We start from the raw sequence: 9,188 nt of genomic DNA, 5'->3' as shown, positions 1-9,188 counted from the left end.
TTAGTGAAGGGAAGCCCAGGATCACTGGCAGCATGGCTGGTCTATCCTGGCTTTACTCCCCCTGTCAATATGTCTCAGGGGATACAGAAGGTGTGTGTATTGTGTGTTCAAAGCCATGATCAACGGTCCCCTTTTTAAATGACGTACAGCTTATAACAGGCTTCATAAAGCCTTCATAAACACAACATACACGTGTCACAAATGATCTATAACCGTATGTCATGCTCTATAACAGGCTTCATAAAGCCTTCATAAACACAACATACACGTGTCACAAATGATCTGTAACCGTATGTCATGCTCTATAACAGGCTTCATAAAGCCTTCATAAACACAACATACACGTGTCACAAATGATCTGTAACCGTATGTCATGCTCTATAACAGGCTTCATAAAGCCTTCATAAACACAACATACACGTGTCACAAATGATCTGTAACCGTATGTCATGCTCTATAACAGGCTTCATAAAGCCTTCATAAACACAACATACACGTGTCACAAATGATCTGTAACCGTATGTCATGCTCTATAACAGGCTTCATAAAGCCTTCATAAACACAACATACACGTGTCACAAATGATCTATAACCGTATGTCATGCTCTATAACAGGCTTCATAAAGCCTTCATAAACACAACATACACGTGTCACAAATGATCTGTAACCGTATGTCATGCTCTATAACAGGCTTCATAAAGCCTTCCTAAACACAACATACACGTGTCACAAATGATCTATAACCGTATGTCATGCTCTATAACAGGCTTCATAAAGCCTTCATAAACACAACATACACGTGTCACAAATGATCTATAACCGTATGTCATGCTCTATAATAGGCTTCATAAATGTGTCGTAACTGTGTGACATAACCAGCAATGTCAAATGTGACATAATCCACTATGTCAAAAATGAAGCTGTGCTTTATAGTGGGTGGCAGGATCACAGCTTCATAAAGGTTCGTATACATCATATGAAGGATTCACAAAGCATTATAACCTCGTCATGCATCTCGGTAGAGCATCGCAGCACCGGGATAGTGGGTTAGGTTGTCATGACTACCCACACGTTAAAAAACAATGTACGCGCTCATGACTGAAAGGCTCTTTTGGATAGAAGCTTCTGGTAAATTGCGTAAATGATATTATATTTCTGTAAAACATTTCCAGGATAACCCAACCTCTTTCCCTCCTGGGTGCAGAGCCAATATTGGAACTGACTTCAACTTCCCCCAAAATGCTGTGCTGCAGGAGGACACACTCTAAAGTGTAGTCATTCACAGCAAAAAATGTTTGACAGTACCTTTTAAAATCGGTTATATTTTTTTGCCTGACTCAATATTTATTCTCCAAATTCTGTTCTCTGTCATTGTTTTTCCAGGTTTCAGATTTCCCTCATTTTCCCCCACAATTTTTTAAATAGAAAAACAACAAAATTGGATTTTCTGTGTTTACAACAATGCTTGAACCACGTTGGGAATGACTTCAGAGTTCTCTAAGAAACTTAGATTTTTGAGTGTAGTTGCCCTTTAATTCAGTCCGCCCTGAACTGTGTTGTTTGGTGAGCGGTGTTTCTGTAGCGATGTAAGTTCGCAAATAATCAAATGCTCATTTGTAGTGCCACCTGCAACGGTTTTCATGCGGTGAAAGAGAGTCGGACCAAAATGCAGCGTGTAGATTGCGATCCATGTTTAATGAACAAAAGTAACCACGAATCAATACAAATACTACAAAAACAAAAGAACGAAACGAAAACCGAAACAGCCTATACTAGTGTAAACTAACACAGAGACAGGAACAAGGACACTAAGGACAATCACCCACGAAACACACAAAGAATATGGCTGCCTAAATATGGTTCCCAATCAGAGACAACGATAATCACCTGACTCTGATTGAGAACCGCCTCAGGCAGCCATAGACTAACGCTAGACATCCCACAAAACCCCAAGACAAAAACACACCACAATAACCCATGTCACACCCTGGCCTGACCGGATAAATGAAGAATAAACATCATATATTTCGACCAGGGCGTGACACCACCAGAAACCAGTCAGTTAAGCTTTATTTTATTGTCATTTAAATGAATTTGTAGTAGTTACGTGTTGAGTTAGATTACATACTGTAGCTATATCGCAATCGTTATTTCAAGTAATAGATACAGCCATGTCTCATAGTCACATCGTGAGTTTTGTAAATAAAAGATGAATATAATACAAATCGAATGGAGTTTCCCATTTCCCTTTCAGAGTTTTTCTGGCGCAATTGTCCCAGCGTCGTCCGGGGGTAGGGGAAGGTTTGGCCGGGGTAGGCCGTCATTGTAAATAACTATTTGTTCTTAACTAACTTTCAATAAATAAAATAATACAATCCAGAAATGTTTTATTTCCAGATGGAGTGACAAAGGCCTTTCCTCACAGACATGTTAACTTTCTTTGTTGTTACTTTTAAAGTTGGAACCCACCCTTCAGTACCTCCAGCAGGCAGGGAGGCACGGACCATTCCTCCGCCGCTCAGGGAAAAGCGACGTTATTCAGGGCCCGGCGTACTGTTCCATGTAAATTGCGTTGCTGGACTTTTTTGAAACGTAATGTTTTATATTGTTTTTAAAAAAATATAAAAATGTTTACCAAAGGGGTCTGACTTCATAGTAAGTTCTGCGACATGCGACATAGAGTCTTTATAGATGTGTTATACATGACCAAAGGGGTCTGACTTCAAAGTAAGTTCTGCGACATGCGATATAGAGTCTTTATAGATGTGTTATACATGACCAAAGGGGTCTGACTTCAAAGTAAGTTCTGCGACATGCGATATAGAGTCTTTATAGATGTGTTATACATGACCAAAGGGGTCTGACTTCAAAGTAAGTTCTGCGACATGCGATATAGAGTCTTTATAGATGTGTTATACATGACCGAGGGTGTCTCACTTCAAAGTAAGTTCTGTGACATGCAATATAGAGTCTTTATAGATGTGTTATACATGACCAAAGGGGTCTGACTTCAAAGTAAGTTCTGTGACATGCAATATAGAGTCTTTATAGATGTGTTATACATGACCAAAGGGGTCTGACTTCAAAGTAAGTTCTGCGACATGCGATATAGAGTCTTTATAGATGTGTTATACATGACCAAAGGGGTCTGACTTCAAAGTAAGTTCTGCGACATGCGATATAGAGTCTTTATAGATGTGTTATACATGACCGAGGGTGTCACACTTCAAAGTAAGTTCTGCGACATGCGACATAGAGTCTTTATAGATGTGTTATACATGACCAAAGGGGTCTGACTTCAAATAAAGTATTACAGGAGACATAAAGGGTCAATAAACTGGTTATTTATGTTCTGCTGATCTATGAAGGTTCTCTCATGATCCACAGGTTACTGGAGAGTGTGAGAGGTATTTAAATCGGTTGATGAACATGCGAAGTGTGTGTGTGTGTGTGTGTGTGTGTGTGTGTGTGTGTGTGTGTGTGTGTGTGTGTGTGTGTGTGTGTGTGTGTGTGTGTGTGTGTGTGTGTGTGCGTGTGTGTGTGTGTGTGTGTGTGTCAGAACCAAGATGATTTGGACTAGTCCAACCTGAGACTACCTCACCAGGTATTCCTCCTCTGTTCCCATGGAGACCAGGGTTTGATTACAACCTGTTACAATGGTGCCCACATTTTAATGGCTAATCTTTCAGTGGGGGGGGGGGGGTGGCGAGGATTATGTGTCAAAGACCCGACCGGGCCCAGCACCACGCGGTGTGACTCGATGTATTGTTGTGTATGTGTACGGAGGAACATGTGACTTGCCTCTGGAAGACTATTGGACACACAGCACATAGAAACCTGGCATAGCAACAATTCAGAGTTGGTCTGAGTGGGAGGGACCATAGAATTACATGGGAGTGGCCTCACTGAGTAAAGTATGTGTCATCCTTAGCTAGCAAAAACGTTCCCTCTGGTCGTCACTGTTTAACACAGCCACAAAGTTATAATTATGGCTCAACATTTCCACAATTTAACCCAAACTAATGAAGGACACATTTGATGTGTTGGGTCATCAAATCAAATCAAATGTATTTATAAAGCCCTTCGTACATCAGCTGATGTCACAAAGTGCTGTACAGAAACTCAGCCTAAAACCCCAAACAGCAAGCTATGCATGTGTTGAAGCACGGGGCCTTGGAAAAACTCCCTAGAAAGGCCAAAACCTAGGAAGAAACCTAGAGAGGAACCAGGCTTTGAGGGGTGGCCAGTCCTCTTCTGGCTGTACTGGGTGGAGATTATAACAGAACATGGCCAAGATGTTCAAATGTTCATAAATGACCAGCATGGTCCAATAATAATAATCACAGTAGTTGTCGACCTTCTGCACATTTGGCAATGAAGTGTCCGGGGAATGAGATTTGGTGTAAATGTGACTAACGGGACTTCACTTTAGAGAGTGTTGGAATCCTGCAGCACAATATGTCACCCTTTACAAAGCACATGTTTATATCATATTTGCCATAGTGAGTTATGTCACATTTGACATTGGTGATTATGTCATATTTGACATGGGTGATTATGTCACATTTGACATGGGTGATTATGTCACATTTGACATGGGTGATTATGTCACATTTGACATGGGTGATTATGTCACAAAGTTGCGCCACATTTGTGAACCCTTTTTATAAAGCATGACATACGGTCATAGATGCTCTGTAACAAACACATTTATGTAGTGCTCATGAAGGCATTATGAAGGCTTCATAAGCTGAACGTCATTTAAAAAACGGGAGCCGCAGGATGGCTGATTTCCAGACAACTGACGATGCTTCATCTGACTAGAGAACCTGTGAAACTACGACCGGTTCAGACAACATTATTCACCACAGACGGACACTATTGTCCCCCCCCATTATTATTGCCCCCCCATTATTGTTCCCCCCATTATTATTGTCCCCCCCATTATTATTGTCCCCCCCATCATTATTGTCCCCCCCATCATTATTGTCCCCCCCATCATTATTGTCCCCCCCCATCATTATTGTCCCCCCCATCATTATTGTCCCCCCCCATTATTGTCCCCCCCCATTATTGTCCCCCCCCATTATTATTGTCCCCCCCCATCATTATTGTCCCTCCCATCATTATTGTCCCCCCTCATTATTATTGCCCACCCCATCATTATTGTCCCCCCCCATCATTATTGTCCCTCCCATCATTATTGTTCCCCCCCCCCATCATTATTGTCCCTCCCATCATTATTGTCCCCCCCCCATCATTATTGTCCCCCCCATTATTGTCCCCCCCCATTATTATTGTCCCCCCCCATCATTATTGTCCCTCCCATCATTATTGTCCCCCCCATTATTATTGTCCCCCCCCATCATTATTGTCCCCCCCCCATCATTATTGTCCCTCCCATCATTATTGTTCCCCCCATTATTATTGTCCCCCCCCATTATTATTGTCCCCCCCCCATTATTATTGTCCCCCCCATCATTGTTGTCCCCCCCATTATTATTGTCCCCCCCCATCATTATTGTCCCCCCCCCATTATTGCCCCCCATCATTATTGTCCCCCCCCATCATTATTGTCCCCCCATCATTATTGTCCCCCCCCATCATTATTGTCCCTCCCATCATTATTGTCCCCCCCCCCCATCATTATTGTCCCCCCCATTATTGTCCCCCCATTATTATTGTCCCCCCCCATCATTATTGTCCCTCCCATCATTATTGTCCCCCCCCATTATTATTGTCCCCCCCCATCATTATTGTCCCCCCCATCATTATTGTCCCTCCCATCATTATTGTTCCCCCCATTATTATTGTCCCCCCCCATTATTATTGTCCCCCCCATCATTATTGTCCCCCCCCATCATTATTGTCCCTCCCATCATTATTGTTCCCCCCATTATTGTTGTCCCCCCCCCATTATTATTGTCCCCCCCCATTATTATTGTCCCCCCCCATCATTGTTGTCCCCCCATTATTATTGTCCCCCCCATCATTATTGTCCCCCCATTATTGCCCCCCCCCATCATTAATGTCCCCCCCCCCATTATTATTGCCCCCCCCCCCAAAAAAAAAAATATTTATTCTGCTAATCTAGTCACCCTAAAGTAGGTGAAGCATGAACAAAATGTCCTATTTGTAAAGCAGACTGAATTGCCAGCGTCAATAATAATACTACTAATCCCTTACCTTGTATTTAGCGCGTGGTCCTTGGTGGTCCTGGATTACAGATCAGGGATTAGAGATTACGCTGCACTGAACAAACTCTATTATTATTATTATTATAGTCTGACCAACACAGGAGAAGATATAGAAGCTGAGTTTACTATTCAGGGTGGCACCTCTGCATAGTTTTCGCCAATATTACACAACACCACCCACCTGGAAAACATTTTTACAAACTGTCCAGTCTTTGATGTATAAATTCTCCTTTTTAAAACATCAGAGTTTTATAACCCAACTAACTGATTCTGAATCGCACGTTTTTAATTAAGGTCTTACGTTTCTCTTGTCCTCGCTTTCTTGTTACGTTTAGAATTCCCCCTGCACTTTATACCGAGGATGTCCATCTACTTCCTATAGGATGTCCATCTACTTCCTATAGGATGTCCATCTACTTCCTTTCAGCACTACTTTAGCCATCCACATTGAACTGTTCACTAAATTAGAGAGGGAGGAGAGAGAGAGAGAGAGAGAGAGAGAGAGAGAGAGAGAGAGAGAGAGAGGGGGAGAGAGAGAGAGAGAGAGAGAGAGAGAGAGAGAGAGAGAGAGAGAGAGAGAGAGAGAGAGAGAGAGAGAGAGAGAGAGAGAGAGAGAGAGAGAGAGAGAGAGAGAGAGAGAGAGAGAGAGAGAGAGAGAGAGAGAGAGAGAGAGAGAGAGAGAGAGAGAGAGAGAGAGAGAGAGAGAGAACACAGTAGCCTAGGGTATGTATTGGGATTCAGGGGGAGCCAGGCTGAGGTTCTGTAGTTTGGTCCTGGCCTGAGGTTCTTTCCTCGGGCTAGGTGCTGCATTGGCGGCAGGCTGCAAATTTACCACTCTGATTTCGAGTGCTGCTGTGGTGAGCTGTCAAAGCGAGTCGCTCTGACTGCGTTCCCCAGGTTCCTGATTAGCTCCTACCTCTCCCCTCCTCCCCTTCTCCTCCTCTCCCCCTCAGTCCACTCCATCGATGCTGTTTCAACACATTTAGAAGTGAGCTCTCATGGTTTCCCAGACATTAGAAATGTACCTGACTGGCTGACTGGCTGGCTGACTGGCTGACTGGCTGACTGACTGACTGACTGGCTGGCTGGCTGGCTGACTGGCTGACTGACTGACTGGCTGACTGGCTGACAATGACTGAATGATAATAATGACAGACTGAATGATAGTACTGATGATAATGACAGACTGAATGATAGTACTGATGGTAATGACAGACTGAATGATAGTACTGATGGTAATGACAGACTGAATGATAGTACTGATGATAATGACAGACTGAATGATAGTACTGATGGTAATGACAGACTGAATGATAGTACTGAGGTTAATGACAGACTGAATGATAGTACTAGATGGTAATGACAGACTGAATGATAGTACTGATGGTAATGACAGACTGAATGATAGTACTGATGATAATGACAGACTGAATGATAGTACTGATGGTAATGACAGACTGAATGATAGTATTGATGGTAATGACAGACTGAATGATAGTACTGATGGTAATGACAGACTGAATGATAGTACTGATGGTAATGACAGACTGAATGATAGTACTGATGGTAATGACAGACTGAATGATAGTACTGATGGTAATGACAGACTGAATGATAGTACTGATGGTAATGACAGACTGAATGATAGTATTGATGGTAATGACAGACTGAATGATAGTACTGATGGTAATGACAGACTGAATGATAGTACTGATGGTACTGGCAGACTGAATGATAGTACTGATAGTAATGACAGACTGAATGATAGTACTGATGGTAATGACATACTGAATGATAGTACTGATGGTAATGACAGACTGAATGATAGTACTGATGATAATGACAGACTGAATGATAGTACTGATGGTAATGACAGACTGAATGATAGTACTGATGGTAATGACAGACTGAATGATAGTACTGAGGTTAATGACAGACTGAATGATAGTACTGATGGTAATGACAGACTGAATGATAGTATTGATGGTAATGACAGACTGAATGATAGTACTGATGGTAATGACAGACTGAATGATAGTACTGATGGTTAATGACAGACTGAATGATAGTACTGATAGTAATGACAGACTGAATGATAGTACTGATAGTAATGACAGACTGAATGATAGTACTGATGGTAATGACAGACTGAATGATAGTACTGATGGTTAATGACAGACTGAATGATAGTACTGATGGTAATGGCAGACTGAATGATAGTACTGATGATAATGACAGACTGAATGATAGTACTAGATGGTAATGACAGACTGAATGATAGTACTGATGATAATGACAGACTGAATGATAGTACTAGATGATAATGACAGACTGAATGATAGTACGAGATGGTAATGACAGACTGAATGATAGTACTAGATGGTAATGACAGACTGAATGATAGTACTGATGGTAATGACAGACTGAATGATAGTACTGATGGTAATGACAGACTGAATGATAGTACTGATGGTAATGACAGACTGAATGATAGTACTAGATTGTGGCAACAGACATGGTTCTCCTGTTTCTAGCTCCTAGCCAACTTTGCAGTATATTGTATTTTGTTTGTGTTATTTCTTACATTATTTCTCAAAACGTTTCTTGCATAATTAACCTACAGCCGTAAATAACTTTTGGATATTAGATCGGCGGTCACTCACCAGCGTTTAGATTCAATTTCCCTGTATTGGATCCTTTGTTTATACTCCCTGAGGCAGTTCCATTCATCATGGGGGTTGCTCCAAGACACCGTCACTGCAGAAGAAGAACAAGGAGAGGGCTCTTAGTCAGAGTCAGGAGGCCTGCATACCATCCATCGCTTCCGGGTGTATTATTGTCCTTACGTTCCGTCCCTGTACAATAAAGCAGACGAGGATCTCCTTCCAGAGAAACATCAGGGACTGTAACGTACTCTGTTTTGTGGAACCATGGCTCTCTCCGGATATCCCGTCCCCATACAGTCAGCCTGTGGGGTTCTCCATATATCA

The sequence above is a fragment of the Oncorhynchus masou genome, unplaced genomic scaffold (assembly GCF_036934945.1).
Source record: "Oncorhynchus masou masou isolate Uvic2021 unplaced genomic scaffold, UVic_Omas_1.1 unplaced_scaffold_834, whole genome shotgun sequence".
Classification (NCBI taxonomy): domain Eukaryota; kingdom Metazoa; phylum Chordata; class Actinopteri; order Salmoniformes; family Salmonidae; genus Oncorhynchus; species Oncorhynchus masou.
Note: the sequence above shows the minus strand (reverse complement) of the source record.